This window comes from Malurus melanocephalus, unplaced genomic scaffold (genome assembly GCF_030028575.1).
Source record: "Malurus melanocephalus ecotype Western Australia unplaced genomic scaffold, MMel_1.1 scaffold_799, whole genome shotgun sequence".
In the NCBI taxonomy this organism is placed as follows: Eukaryota; Metazoa; Chordata; class Aves; order Passeriformes; family Maluridae; genus Malurus; species Malurus melanocephalus.
In genome coordinates this window covers 41,392-58,037 of record NW_026624031.1, presented here as the reverse complement: position 1 = coordinate 58,037, position 16,646 = coordinate 41,392, and the positions used below count along the sequence as shown (strand labels likewise).

At 40.6% G+C, this 16,646-nt stretch overlaps 1 protein-coding gene and 1 pseudogene across 1 annotated transcript in view; one reads left to right on the top strand and one right to left on the bottom strand.

The window, feature by feature from the left end:
• The window catches only part of RGS17 (regulator of G protein signaling 17), a 68,886-nt gene that overhangs the window by 51,904 nt on the left and 336 nt on the right, over nucleotides 1-16,646 (bottom strand). The window lies entirely within an intron of this gene.
• LOC130584939 (uncharacterized) overlaps nucleotides 15,786-16,646 on the top strand; it is a 39,696-nt pseudogene continuing 38,835 nt past the window's right edge.

The following is a 16,646-nucleotide window of genomic DNA, read 5'->3' as shown; positions in this document are numbered from 1 at the left end:
TGTATGAGGAAATATGAAAGCCAGTGTGATGCTCCTTTTGCTTCTAATGTGCACTGGGTGCAAACATACTAGGAGCCACTTGTTCTTAGAGTGTTTTTGTGAGGTTTGGGGCTGTATGTATTTTTGTCGGTTTTTTGGTTGAGCTTGTATTTTTTTTTCCCCATCTCATAGAAGAGAACAGCCTTGTGTAAAGTACCTGGGCATCTGAAATACCTTGGCATACCCTCAAAAACATGAGACACCTCAGAATGAATTCCCAAAACCAGCAGCCCAAGCATGAGTCTCCTGGGCAACTTTGGTCAAATTAAGTTCAAGCCATCAGTCCTTTGACTCCTGCTTTCTGGTTGATGTGTTTCTACCACATGGTAACACAAACCAAGCAGGTCTTTCAAGTGGCAGAAAACTAACTCTGCAGAAGCAAATGATTATCTGTCAGGTGGATTAACTCTCTGAATTGATTCGCTGCGGTCACTTATATGTGGCGGGAGAGAGGGGCAGCAGTTCTAGCTTAGACTGTATAGCATAAAAATGTTGTACAACCAGGAGCAAAGGATTGCTGACCAAGAGAGTGYTTTGCTCTTGTCCTTTCCTGGGATTGAGAAACCTAGCCTGGACTGCAGAATGACTGAGATTTGCATCTATGATACTCACATAGATTTAGGACCCTGAATCATCCCTTAAAGAAAACACATCAGGGATTAGAATATRTTTTGTAAAATGAGATGGTGGGTCTGCTTTCTTGCTTTTATTCAAATTGCAAAGATTAAATAACATGGCTCCCACACTCTTGAGTGCTTAGAGCACGGCAGAAATCAAGTTGTTCCTGCTCCCAGGTGAACACTGTAGTGGTGGGTGCATTGCTGTCTCCCTGGCTCATTTCTCTTTAATTGTTTGATGGGGTTTTGGGGTAGGTTTCTTGCAAAACAGCATAGCGTCAATGATAACAGTGGAGACTCTTTCTCCCTTTGAATATCTTCAGCACAGAAAACTTGTGATTAGGGCAGACTTTTTGTGATGGGAAGGGGGAGATCTGAATTCCCTCACCTTCCCATTGGATGAACCCAGGCATATCACATCCTGGCTGAAGCTGACCCTCCTGCTCTATTTAATGAAAGAAAAATTGAGAAAATGGCAAGAGTTTTGCTGAGGGGAGGAGGGATGAAATAACCACAAAACTTAACGTCTGACCAACCTCCTTCTCTGGCTGTGTTTTGGAATGACCCCTCATTTGCGTCTAGTGCTTTGTGATGAACTCAGCTCTTTCAGAAAATGAGAAGCACACTCTCAGCRTGTCTCCTGGACCACACTCCTCTGAGATCTCTGGCAGACAACACGTCCTGCTGAGAGCTGGTTGTGACCTAGTTAGCAGGAAGCAGTTTCAAGCATGAGCAATAGGCACTCATTGCACTTGGCCAGGGAAATTTGGGTACCTAAGGGTGACAGAGGAATGGGATATCATGTGTTCTTAAAAACTCAGAATCCTCTTAGAGGACTGAGAGCCAACCAAGTCCTGGTTTGGGTGCCTAATATCTGTAGCAGTTTGGGGTCCAGGTGCATACAGSAGCTGCTGTCCTCCCAGCTTGAATAAAGATAAATTCCTCCTTGTCCATCTCTGTGCTAGGCCAATTCCAMCTATGAGCAAATACCTCACCCTGGAAGCTTGCATGGAAAAAGGAGCTATAGAAAATATCTAAATTTAGTGAAACATTTTAATTGCATTTTTCAGCTCTCATCTAAGCCCAGTGCTTTCCTCAAGAAGATGRCTATTAGAAATGCCTCTATCCTCCCCTGAATTACAGAGTTATTAGATTTGATCCCTGAATGTTTATTTATGGCAATAGTGAAATTGCCAGAGGGTTCATATTCAGGACACCAGTGCTACCAATAAATATGCTACTCTAATATTTACACATCTTCCATAAACAGAATTGCTGAAAATAATATTAGGGAAATTTTGGATAGTAGAGAAATGTCTTAAAAAAAAAAAAAAGACAAAAACAATGAAACAAAATTAGTTTTTAAATTATAAGGGTACTGATCGAGATACAATAAAATTTCAAATTATCTTTAACAGCAAATAAAATCTTTTGCAGACTTGCAGTTGACCCAACAGTACCTTCCTCATCAGGACCATAGTCTTGTATTAGAAAGCAGTGGTGGGTAAGAAAGGCCTCCAGTAGATTTGCCACACAAAGCAATTGCTATGAAAAGTTGTCTGCCTTCCTCCTCTGCATGTGCAGAACTCCAGATCCAATGAAKGCACAGCATTGGGAGATTTGATCTCCTTTCTTTTCAAGATCACCTGCTCTTGCTTAGCCAGAGGTGTTTTACTTATTTTGACCATGTTGTCAGATCAGAAAGGAGGTACAGGAATAGAAGCTTTATCTAATTATTGGTTCTTATCTCCTGTTATCTCCAGATAAGGAAATTTAGTTGAATGGTACATAGTTTTGAATGTTTCAAGAAGAAATTCTAGTTGCATATAGGAAAGGAAAACAACCTTGGTTTCCTGTGGGGCTTTTTGCTGTTGTTGTCCATRTGCCATTATTTATTGCACATAAAGGAATTATTTTAATTTTTTACACTTTTTACTTTTTCTTTTTTTTAAAGCAGGACTTCTGTAATATCTTTCTTAATAATCACGCTGAACAAATGTCTCCTTAAAAGACTGAATTCCTCAAATGCTACAAACATCTTCTAACAATCAAAAGCTATTAGAAATCAGCTTATATTGAAAAAATACTTTTTTTTGTGTCCTTTTCTCCTACTCCATACTTCCAAGATTTTATCACTGTAGCTTTTAMATTCACCTGTGCTTTACTAATTTCCTTCTTTCATCACTAACTAGCATCCAGACTCATCACTCAGAACCCTTCCCTGCTGCCTACTGAGATTCCAGTCTCACTGTCTAGTATGCCCATTGCTTGCTCTTTCAGATTTTAAAGSTCCTTTTCAAATTCTCAATGTTCTCTCATTCTGTGCTGGTTATTACTACTGCTCCTGAGATTTGTCCCTTCACCTGGAACATCTGGATGGCCAAATCTGAGGTGTACACACACTAAAATTTTCTGTCCCTGTAAATAATTTAGTCTTCCTGCTCCCCAAGTTCAGCAGTTCTTGCCTCAGGATGTAAGCAAGGAAACAGCTGGAGAGCCAGGGGCAAAAATCCCACAATGAATATAAATGTGGCATAAWAAGTTCTTTAGATCTTATGGAAAGGCTGTATGGAATGAAATGAAACAACACTTAGCATCTCAATASAAGATTCATCCCACTTAGTGAATAGGATAAACTTGTGTTCTCTGTGGAGCTGACTCAAGCACTTCTTCTTTCAGGGAATTTTTTTAGCTTAGTGGGAACTAGTGAGAATGAAATTGRACCACCTGCATGTCTGGTCACAAAGTAAGATTTTGCAGATTTTTCTGCTAGGGTGGATGCCTGTGTTCATGTGTATTCGTTTCATTGGGGGGAAATGAAGGAAGGAGTTTTGCCTTGCAATTACTGATTTGTACTAACATGTTTCCTTGCTGGGGCAAGTATTGTGATACTTTCATGGAGAATATTTTTAAATGCTTCTCAAAGGCAATCTAAACATCTCAAAACTCCCGGAATTTTCTTTCTCTGGCTTCACCTTAGCTTACAGCCTTACTGCTACAATTGTGCTATGACCCATGACTTCTGGAGAAAGACTGACAAAGGTTAGATATTCTTGCCAACAGTATTCTGTCTAAATTCACACCTGAAATTTTCTTTTTGGGTAGTTGCAGATTGGAGTCTTAGCAAGAATAACCATGGGTTGAGGAATCCTTCTGTTTGGCTTTGAGAAGCTTTGCTTAAAAGTGGACAAAATCCAGAATTCCCTGCCAGATGAGCATGGCAAGTTCCCATGGTCCATCCCCATTGCTCTCCTGTGAACGAGATGACAGAATTAGTCGTTCCAGTGTCTGGCAGCACAATCTTAGCAGTGGGCCAGGGAACCCCAAGCACTCAGGTGGGATTTGCTGTGCCTGATGGAGGGAGGGCCATCCACTGGACACTCAAAAGATAAGAGCTTATCTTGGGCAGCCAGGCCATCTCAGCGTTGTCCCCACATGCTTGTTGGGAGTCCCTGAGCTCCATACTGGCCTTTAACAAATGGTGTGTGCATGCCCAAAGCCTCGGGGTGGCAAAAGTGTTGCTTTCAGTGCGAGATCTCGCACTGCTCCTTCTGACCAGGGCACAGCTTCTGACACATGTGGAAGAAACATGTGACACACGTTGCCTGCTGGTATTGCATCCATGCAACATCTTCAGAAGGGGATGTGGGTGGAAAGGTTTTCAATGTGCTAATAGCACTGACCTTTCCATTTCCATTCTACATCACTCGGAAGCAGTGACCAGGCATTCAAAACCTGAGTCTGAAAGACAAATTTAGACATTTTCTGAATGGATTTATTTTTGCTTGAACAATACAATTATTTTTAAATAGAAAARGTAAACTGAATGTTATAATTGCGGGAGAGCGTGGGAGGCAGAGCTGCCTGCTGATTACATTAAATGTTTGATCCTTATTCAGCCACCAAAGGCTTGGGTGCAGCCACATTTTTTTTCTTAGTGAAGTGCCTGTCCTGAGATAATGCTATTTTTCACAGTGCATAGTAACAGGTAGGATGGTAACAAGTGGAATAAAGGTTATGGCATGGTTATTGTCAGTTCAAACCTCTTCTTGGCTCTTAAGGCAACTTTTTAGATGTCACTCTGAAACCCTCTTAAAGAAGAATGATCAGTTTCCATTCAAGTCTGAACTTGGGTCAACATAACAGAACTGAAGTCTGAGAACAATCATTGAAAATAACCAATTCATCTTAGTAGCCTGGATTCTTCATTTCCTTGACAAATGTTTAATTTTCTCTTGTGATCTGACTTTTCTTTAGAAGGTGAGTCATGCAACAACAAATCAAAATGATGACATTTTTGTTTGTCCTGTGCAATCTCATCTATGTGAACCAATGCATTTGCAACACAGTTGCTATTACTGGAACCCTTCTCTTCTAGAATAGTACATGTATTTGCCTACACTAATATTTTACATTTTTATCAAGTCCCACAAGATACCAAGACTGAGAAGCACTTTTAAGTAACACACAGAAGAGTTTCCTGAAAGAGCCATTTTTTCTGGGAAGAAACATTATACTAATACCAAAGCTTTCTTGTGTCCAAATCAACATGGAAATGTATTTTGATGGTGGATGAAAAAACAAAAAGACCCTTTAGGCTGCCCCAAAATCTRTGTAGGTGAATCTTTTCTTACACACATGGCCTTGTGTGTTTTGCTGCCACTAATCACAGTGACATTCTATTGGGTTACAGCACTGAAATTCAAGCAGCACACTTCTAAGGTTTCTTCAGGTGTTCAAKCTGCACCTTGAATACTCCTTATCAAGGGATCCCCTTTACAAAACCAGGAGTGCGAGAATGYTCAGGGAACAGTCACACAGGCTTTACTGCATTCCTACTCCAGGGAGAYCCACAGATGAGTTATGAAGGGAAAAGGCTGGAGGAGGGATTTTGTGACTGGGAGCAGAGCTGTTGTCATGACATTTGAGCCCCCTTGTTTCACAAGATACCGACTCTGCATTCTGAGTGTTCTCTTCATTTTTTTAGATGCCCATTTGATCTAAAGAACATTTCTGGGACAAATGTTTAAAGGGGAGGGAGATAAATGTGTCAGGTGAACAAATAGAAGGAGGAAGAACAATTAAATATGGATGATTGCACAAGAGCAAATGGAGAATAAGCAGTCTTTGAGTGAATGTGGCTGGAAATGAGAAAAAGGTTTTCAACAGGAAATCTGGAACAGCCTCTAGGTAAGAATAGATATTAAAAAAMCCATGAAAAAGAAAACCAACCAAATCAAATAAAAAAATCCCAAACAAGACCCTTCCCCCCAACTAAAACCCCAAACCAATAAGAAAACAAAACAAAAGAATTTCCTGCTTTTAATATCAGCTTGATCTAGATAAAGGAAAGAAAAGGTAAGAAYTAGCGGATGGAAGCAGAGTTTGGGGTTCAATTAGCCAGGGCTTTTCCCTCAGCATAGGTTCCTATTTTCCAATGTTCCTAAAGCTGCTACTATGGCACCTGCTGGAATCAGCCACAGAACTGAACAGCAGCCTAACCCAGAGYGCTGCTGAGCACACACTGCCTGCCTGGTTCWGTAGCAGCTCATTTCCTTGGCACTCTGCTGGATACGCTCTCTAGCTTCAGAGTACAAGACTGTASCACAATTTAAAACAGTATCTCACTCAAATTGCTCAGGGTTTAATGTGGTAACAAACCAACAAAAAAATTCAGTCTGCTGTATGAATAGTACCCAACTTAGTTTTAAAATATAAAATACTGTCTTTAGATTATTCCAGATAGTACCTCACTGAACATTATGCAGTCAAAATCCAGGTGACTTCAGTATTCAGCCCTCTTGTTGTGTGTGATCTCACTGTCCAGAACAATTTCTGCTTTAACAGAGCCTAAATAGAGCCTTACAATCCTGTGTTTGAAATGTGAATAATGACTAGTAATGCGTGCAAGAACAGTTTCTACCATAGGATTCCATTMAATTTAATGGAAAAATGTCTTGAACATTAATAGCAATTCAATTATTTGGAGTCTTAAAACCCCTATGAACTATCTCCCATCTGTAACTGGATCTGCAATAAATTACACGTTCAGATAAATTTAGTCTTCTTRCATTAAATCTCTTTTAGACCATTTTCTTTAATTCAAGGAGACCTTTACCCCAAYTTTCAAGAGACATAGAGTAACTTCTTTTTCTTTACTAAATAAACAAAATTACATTTACTTGGKCCATCAGCATACCTCACGGCAAATTTACTGGAGGAGCTCATTGGTGGTAATTCATGCCACCACCCATCYGTGTGTTCTCTCACTGTGATAACCAGAAGGCAATTCAAAGCATCTGAGGCTAAATTACAAAGAAATGYATATAATGTGTATACATTATATAATGTATATAAAGTAATGGTGATATGGACTGACTAAAGCATGTCCCCTAGTTCTGATTGTGTCCAAGAATGAAGTGTTATTAAAACTCAGAGTAATTTGGGGTCAGAAAAGGTACGCTGCCTTCATTATTAGAATTAGATATGCATTGACTAGTTAGTTCACTCCCTTTTGTTACCTGTAAAAACGTTTAATTGTTTTATAACTGTGAGCTTACAGGAGCTTATGTCATGAAAGCAATCAAGCTAAAAAATGTGCATAGATTTTTTTACACATAATTTCTTAAAGTTTGGACAGGTGCTATTCTGTTATGAACAGGATTGAGTTCACTATACTGGAGTTAGCTCATTTTATGAGGATGACAGAACTACAGGAAGTGGTTTAATGAATCCCCAAAATCCCATCTCTTTTTTAAAAACTTATGAACTGAAGGTCATGGGATACACCTCTGCAGAAGGTATGTTAGACAATACGCTTCCATTCTCTYTTTTTCATTTAATAAATGCAGTGCTACAATGCTCAACCATTCAAAGTCTTCACGTTTTTGCAGTGTTTTGCTTAATGAGCACGTTTTTCCTAACATGCCCCTAATTAATATTTTTCATATTGATATTCAGAAAGGAATGGTGTAATTATATTAGAGAGGTTTTACTTGGGTTATCTTCAAATGAGTAAGAATAATYGATCAGAAAGGCTAACTTCAGACTCAATTGCAAATTTCCAACTTCGTCCTGGAGATTGTCTGTTTCTGGAGATTTTCTGGATCCTAAGCCCTCTCTGATGTTTATGTGAGCCTTACTTTGGTAATAGCGAAGGTTGAATAGGAGACAAGATCCTTAATGGTAAATTTCAACCCTTGAAATCAACCAGCATTTTGCCCTGGATGTTTAATTTCTGCATCTGCTACTATTTTACTGTATGATCTTCGAATCACTTAATTGATATGCATCCGTATTTATTTTCTGTGAAACAGCAGAGCTGTTGTCTCAGCATGCAAAGGTAATGTGGTTGTTTGAAAAGTGAGCTTGTAGAAGACAGCACGATGGAACAATTACATCAGAGCACTTAGGTCTAAATTCCAAAAACCTGGAAGGACAGGAATGGCCTTTGCATAATGTGATCTTTATTTATTATCAGTGCTTGCTAAATTGCTACATTCTCAGGACAATGATATAATGAGTAGTCCCCTTCTCTTTTATTATTTTTTACTTTCTGGATTCTCTATTTTCTTAAAAGTTCCTGAAATGTCACATTGTATGAAACCAGGACACTGTATTTGCCACAGCATTATATGCCTGACCAAGAAAAATGCTCAGCAGAAGTAAGGTCATACAAGATATATATACCTCATGCACATACAGATATGAGCCACTCACCTTTACTAAACTTCACACTTTTAAAAAGAATATGTTTAAACCTTTCTCTCTCCTCTTACGTATTGAAATAATGAATATTGAACATAAATCATAACCACCTTGTCCCACAGATTTGATAGACTATTAACAGTAATAAACACATGAAGGATTTGATTGAACTCAACATAGTTAAAGCTATTAAATATGAGTTATATTAAAGGCAATTTTTAAAACCATATATGTTTGAGATGGGAATGGTATGGTTATATTAATATTTTCTGTAAGATTGCCAAACTGATGGTACTGTCAATATAAATATGTTGGCTTCCGTTAGGGAACACAACATTGTGATTTTAGAAAAAAATATGATAAAAGTCAACATGATAAACATTAAATGTATTAAAAGCTGATAAATTTTGGTCTGAAATGAAACATGGGTAATAATTATGAAGCAGGCATGTTACTAACTGGGTCCTTCAGAAATAYGTTCATTTATACAGCTTGACAACCTGCCCCTCTGTTGTGAACAAAAGAGAAGGAGCCATTAAAATCAACAATGTTCTTGTTTGTGATAGGTGGGTATCAAGGGAAGAACTTAAGCTGACAAAGTAACTGACTTGAGGTGATCTGGATCCATTGTTAAGTAAATCACAGCAAACACAGTTTCCTTTGGTTAATATCATAGGCCTAAGAAGAAAGAATACAAGCCAAAGGCAGAGGMCTTCCTGAAGGGATGTGATGTGCCTGTCCTGGGAAGCTAAACAGTTCCAGGGCTTGTTCTCTGCCTCTGAGGCTAAATGGCCAATTTAGTTTCATTCATAGAATTAGAGTGACTGCGCTGCATAACAGGACAGTCTCATATTAGGGTTTTATTGGGTATGATCGCTGGAATGYGGTAACTTTCCAGTCAGGACTGGGACCATTCTAACAACTCAGTACATAGACGACTGAGTTCTGTTGCAAAAGTTCAGGCTTCTGTTAGTTTGCACAGACAAAACCTGGGACTCTTAAAAAAACCTGACAGTCATGGCAACTAAAAGAAGTGTTCAGTGCAATGCTGCACCCAGGGTGGTGCTACCTTGGCTACATAAAACTAAAATCTTAGACGGCCACATGAAAGCCATGTTACGTCTGTATTTTTCATTGACTGCTATTGAAAAAACAGTTGTGATTTCCTTAGATGAAGATGGTTACTGATCAATTGAAGCAGGTTAAGAAGAACTGTGACAATGGTTGAAGGAGTGTGGAACATATTAGATCGTAAATGTCCTCAGGAGCCATTCAGGTTAAAACCAGAAGTTTTTGGAGAGTATTTCTCAGTTTCTGAGTAGTCTATACTGCAGGATGCAAGATGACATACAGATAGTAGAGGTAAAATTAGGTAACTTTCTTGCTAGTGCTGCTTTAACTAAACTTTTTGAGTGTCCAGTCTTTGTCAGCTACCTCTATCCTAGACTGCAATTAGAAGTGCAGGCATAGGCTTCGAGACAGATACTGGATATGGGATGGTCCYTCTGCAAAGAGAGCTGAGGACAAATCCAATAAAGTCAGATTCCTGTTTTCTGAATCACTGGTAGTCTTACAGGAGCTACCAGCTCAAAGCTGCTGCCTCTATAATGTTGTATTTTATGAAGTAGCTGCACTCACCAGGTACAGGTATTCCCTCTATCCTTTCAAGATTCTCACCACATGAGTACTTTTTTTTTTTTTTTTTTTTTTTGGTTGCTTAATTTTACATATCAAATAATTAAAGAATTTGAAAACAGCCTTGTCTAGTCTGGTCAGCACAACACTTACCATACAGCTGAAACTCTGTTTATTAACATGATCTGGGATTTTTACATTGTGAGGGTCAGTAAGTTTATCAAAATATTTGGACAAATGTAATACATGTACCAGTGCAAAAATGCTACACATTAGATTCTAGTTACCAGGTTATCAGATATATCAGGCTGTATCAGTTAGATTATCAGACCATTATAAGATTAGTGCATTACAACAAACTAGATATATTTTTAAACCATTTTTATATGAATTATAAAAAAAATAATTTGTACATCTCTCTTCCCAAACCCATCTTGAAAGCTATGAAGCATCTGATTAATATTTTAGGACTTTGTAATTTCTGAAGATAATAAGACTTGGAAATAAAAGTACCTTTTGGACAGTGAGTAATTAGGATGACACTTCCCACCTACATTCATTAAATCAAGGCTACTTGTGAAGCTCTTGTACAGGAAGTTATTATTCACTGTTCTCAATTTTCATATGATGCAAAGCATTGAGAGAGCAGCATCTACGCCACCCAAAGTTCTGGTGCAATGTGAATWTCAGAGAGCATGTGCTGTCTGCAGTACTGCCAGAATAAGGAAGATTGAATAAGAAATTCCTTACTTCAGAATGTTGTTCCCATTAAGGAAACCATACACAGTAATAATGGTATTAAAAATTTACTATACATTTCTTCACAATGAGGCTGGTGAGGCACTGGAACAGRTTGCCCAGAGAAGCTGCAAATGSCCCATCCCTGGAAGTGYTCAAGGTCAGATTGCACAGGCCTTTGAGCAAATGAAAGGTGTCCCAGTCCATGGCATGGGGAATTRCCAGTGAAACATATGTAAGGACATTTCCAGCCTGGAAATTTTGTGACTTCCCTCTAATTTAAGCTTGTATAAGACCAACAAATAGAGGGTGATACTGATCAGCCAGTGGTACTGTGAGAAATGTGAGGACTTCCTGAAACTCCTTGCCACAGCTGCGAGGTGCCTGGGACATATTGCCTCTCAGGGTGCTCAGTGTTCTGAGATTTCTCACTTGAAAGCTGTCTGATCCACTCCTTCTGATCAGAGAATCACAAAATCATGGAATGGGTTGGGTTGGAGAAGAYCTTAAACAGCCTCCATCCATGCTTCCTGGGGTTTAATTGCTTTCCCTTATACAATTATTTTACTTKAACTGACATGAGTTGCAGATAAATGAAGACATTGTTACAGTATACCACAGCACTGCAAAACGTAATACAGCAAAACTGCCCAAACCATATTCAGCCTTCCTAAAACAAAAAATAAGACCATGTCTTGCTTGGACTTGAACTTAGCAAGGTGGCATAATCGATCAAGGACCTGAGCCAGAGTGGCTGTGTCCTTTAAAGGCAGCATTACTGTGATACACTCTCTGTCGGTCTGTATGTACAGAGTTGGGCTGTATGCAGTGGTTCAGCTTGTGATTTCTCATATTTCAGCAAGCACAGAGCTGGCATCACTGGAGAGAGAAGCCAAACTGCTTTAAATGAAGCTGCTTTGGTAGCAGAAGCCACAGAGCTGTGTTGATGCATCACTGTCTAATTTACCCCTTTCTCACTGAAGAACCTAGGCTAGATAGACTTTATTTTTGTATGGAGAAAGATTATGCAGCATAGATGTAGTGTTTAAGATGTGTGCATGTTTTTAATGTTTGTCTGCAGGATTTAAGATTTTATTAGATTTTCTTTCTGTTCTATCTCCCTACCTGTAATTTTCCATATACATTTTATTTAGAAATTTACTTATTTCTAAGAGCTTACTGACATTTGCTCACGAAGTTAATAATGTATGAAAAATTCTRTTGTATGAAAGATGCATTTCATTTATATTTTATAAGCAAAGAACCTAAAGACAAAGCTATGATTCAAAATTTTTATGATTATATGATAGAATCAATCTTAAATTGATTAAAATACTTTTATTTAAGTCCGGATTCATTAATATACCAGCAAAACACAAATTATTCAAAGCACACAAGTAATTTAAATTGAGTTTACATCTATTTTGCATCACTGGAGCAGTGCAAATCAGATGAAGCACACTAGGGAATCAAGCCCTTATGTTGGTTTGGTCGATGCACAGGTTACATGGTGGCTGGGCAGRAGGAGCAGTGCAGACCCCGAGTTCATCTGTTTGTGTGCTTTAAGCATTCCCCAAGGTCCCTGCCACGGTCACACTGCTCGGCTGCTTCCTCTGTGCACGCTAGAGACAGCAGCAATGCCAAGGGAAACCTTTTGAGAGCAAATACCCGACTTCAAGTAGAGACACACAATCTCTGCAGAAAAGACTTCTCTGAAACAGTTAACTTTCCAGAGAATCGAAGTGAGAGGGGTATGCAGCTCCCTACCTCAGTCCCTCTGCAGCCAAGACTTGCAGAGGGACTAAGCTGAAGGGCTGGGCTCATTTCAAGGGTTCAGTGGACCCCAGATGTCAGCAAGAAAGCTATTCACACAATTTTCCTTACAGCCTGTATAGCCATTAGCTATAACCACAAATAGATAATCATAATTACAACTTAATGTATTTATTTGTTTTTGAACCCCATGCACAAGCTTTTAATGAATTAATGGTATGGAAAATTTGATTGCATTATTTCATTGTAAAAACTAYTTAGAACAAAGGGTATGTCAACAAAAATGCTAAATTTCATGAAGAATTCAGTTTTTAACTAATTTTAGGACAAGCCAATTAGCACATGTATTTTATATTCTTAGAAAACATTCTGTATTCACAGAGTAAGTACTACAAGTATGGTGGGGATATATTTTTCACAAAAAAAGCTGAAACCTTGGTACAAGTGCAAAATAAATCCTTGACATCATGAAGACATGATCAGGAGGGAGCTAATGGAACTGTAATGAACACCTCGGTAAGAGCTAATACCATTTCACTTGGCACGCTGCTGGCGTATTCATAAAAATCTCCATATGTTCATACTTAAAGGCATGCATGTGAAGCATACAAGTAAGAAAGTGCTATTTAAAGGTACTAGGAATGTAAAATTTATTCAAGATAATGTATTTTTAGTGAAAAAGGTATTTACCATATATATCTGTATCTACGTATAYAAATATGTTTTGCTATACGTATACATGCACACACATACGCCACTTGTAAGTGGATAATCACGTCACATTTGGTCTGAGACTGGCTTAAGTCTGAGGCTGACTGAAATTCCTCCCATYCTGTCCCCATAACAATACCACTCAGCCTCTCCTTCTTTTAGTCTTTTGGAGATGGGGATTAACGCATTTGACATTTCCAGCATTTTATTTTTTGTGAAGAATTTCACCAYTCATACATTTCTACTTTTCCCTTCTCTACTTCATCACGTTCTGCTGTGGACTGTGCTGCTCCAAGTTGTGCCTGCTGCTGATTTCAGACTGTAAGAACTTCTGGGTATTTGGGTCCAGACAGTGCTTTGGTAGTTCTCTGGTCTCCTATTCCTTTATTATTCTTATGACAAAATCAAAGTGGGGCTACCAGTGAGATCAGGGAAGCTTTCTGGTCTGCCCAAAACCTCCTCAAAGCAGGACTGAACTGGGGAGTACTTTTGTGAAGAACTTGTGTTATAGCTCCTTACAAATCAGCTACATTTTATGGGACATATAAACTTTACTTTTGAAACTATGCATGTTGTTCAATATGCACATCCTTATAATGAACATTACACAGAGCAATTAGAAAATGATGCTACTTCAAATGCATGGAGTTCATATAAATATATATCCCTKGATATATAGTTTGCATTTTGTATTTAACATACTTGTTAAAAAAATAAGAATTGCAGTTAAGGATAAAACATTTAATCTTCTTTTCTGGGTAAGTAAAAAACTGCATTGGAGTAGGGAATTTTTCACCAAGCTGTCAGTCAGATTTCAATTCAAATCAATAGTGCAAGGAGTATTTTTAAACAGACAGCTTTTCACTAGCCTTCTTGAAATAAGTTCATGGGTTCATGGGTTTGTGCATATGTGTCCATGTTGCATAACAAGAAAAAGAATAACTACTCTTATCTGCAGATGTCAACATGAAGCCTAAGGGCTGAATACAGCTGTGCACYCCTAGGCAGGCCTCTCAGCTTGGTGACAGGTAAAATGAAGGGACCTGACCTGCCAGCGCTGTACCTGCTCTGGTGTGAGAGGACCCTCCTAGATCCTTACACAGACACAGCAGGTGCTCCTTGTCACATGGGAAAGCTAAGCAGCACTGAATGAAATTACCAGGCAGCAGGTTCACAGSAAACAAAAGGAAGTACTTTYTCACRCAAATAATAATTGAATTGTGGTGCTCATTGCCACAGAATGGGGTTGAGACCAGAGCATAAACAGATTTTTAAAAAGGGAGTAGAGAAACTCAAAGTTTATTAAATATGATGGTCTGGGAGCAAACTCCAGTTTAAGAAATCCACATTCTACATGTTGCTGAAACTTGAAAGGATATACCAGGAAAACATCACTGCATGCCAGTCCTGTTTGTTACATTTTTCTCCCTTCAGCATCTCCTAATGACTATAGTCAGAGCCAGGATATTGGACTAGATGTTCAACTCACTATAGCAATTTATTTGATCGTATTCTTTTAATTAAATTATGTTCTTATTTTGGCTACTTAAAAGGAYCTAAGGCCCTGATGGAGAAAGGCATTTAAATGTTTTAATGCTCACATTATTTCAGGGAGGCGAATACTCGTGTGTATCACAGCATTTGCATCTTAGGCCACAAACTTACTGGGGTGGGGCTCATGTATCTTTTATTAGGACTTTGCTTTTTCTGGATATGAGCTCAAATAAAAATATGTATTTGATAACAGTGAWAACAGTGTGCAACACTGTTTCACTAAAAAGGTTAAATAGTTTGTTTGCCTAAATAGCTTGTGCCACGGGAAAATTCTCCGGTGATTTATGTAAGGATGATGATACTAGCATCCACTKATGTGAAAAAGAAACAACTTCCTTTTAGAACTCTCCACATTTGTAACACATGAATATTACATTTGGAGGAAGCTATTTTTCACCTGTTACCCATAATAGTATTGCCAGACAATATGTAACTTACTTATATTTACCTAGCAGAGTATTTCAGATTTCATCCATTTTGCAAAAGYATCTGGCTGCAAACCTATGACACATGCTGGAGAAAATCCAGGTACAGAAATGAAGAAACCAAATACCGAAAACCATCAATTTTACCCCTGCCGTTACTAAGCCTGACAGCACCAATAAGGTTTCCTTCTAAATAAACAAGAAGAGATAGAGATGAATGTTCGGCTGGCAGCCGAGCAAGCAAAGCAACCTCAGCGCTCCTAGTTGCGGGCGCTTTCATGCCGAGGAGAGGCGCAGACCCGCAGGAGCAGCACCCGCGGGTCTCGGGCGCCGGGCAGCGGCACCGCATCCCCGCCGCACCGCATTCCCGGCAGCGGGTGTTTCCCCAGCGCGGGGAAGCCCCGCTCCGCCCGGGGCCGCGCCGCCGCTCCGCTGTCCCGCGCTGCTCGGAGCCGGGCACGGCGCACCGGGAGCATCCCCATCCCTGCCCGCCGGCCGCGCCCGGCCACCTGCTCCTCCCGCGGCCCCCGCCCGCCTCCCGCCGACAYTGCCAGGGGAGGGGCGGGAAGGAGGCCGGGGCACAGGGATGGCGGTGCCGCAGGGTACGGCGGGCGGGGGAGGCTGGGTGCCGCCCGGGGCTCCGCSGCCGCTGCCTGCGAGGGCTCCCCGGCCMCGGTCCTGCCCGGTAGGGYAGCCGGGAAAGGGGGCAGGAGGGASGGATGGGAAAGGGAAATCAACTCCTGATCTTAGAGCAATGACTCGCTTGTTCACGCTCACCTTCCGCCGGCTCCTCGGATTGAAATAACAGCAATAATAATAATAATAATAATAATAATAATAATAATAATGGTAGTAATAAATGCACCACCTCTCCTCGCGCGAAGCAGACCCACGTTACAGGCAGGGGAAGGTCAAGAGGAAAGACAGGAGGAGCACTGCCTCGCCTCCGAGGTGGCTGCTGTCACACCGCCCGCCCGTGCCCCCGGCTACCCCGGGGGCGGCCCGATCCCTCCCCTGCCCGGGTTGGGCAGCACCKCCCGGCGCGGCGGATGCCCCGCGGCACCCCCAACCGGGGGGCGACGGAGACGGGGGGAGGGCGGGTAGAGCCCGGCGGCACCTCTCCCCACCCCTTTGTGCATCGCGGGCAGGACACACGAACACTCATACACACACACGCACACTCATACACACAAACACACGCACACACACTCATACATACACACAAACACTCCACCTTGCAGCCCCGGCGCCGAAGCCGCCCGTTGTTACACACGCACACACAAGCACGCTTACACACAGCCTGTCCACCCGGTGAATGAATTTTCTGTTGCACTCTACCGCCCGCACGCCCGCCATCCATCCATCCATCCATCCATCCATCCATCCATCCATCCATCCATCCATCCATCCATCCATCCATCCATCCATCCATCCATCCATCCATCCA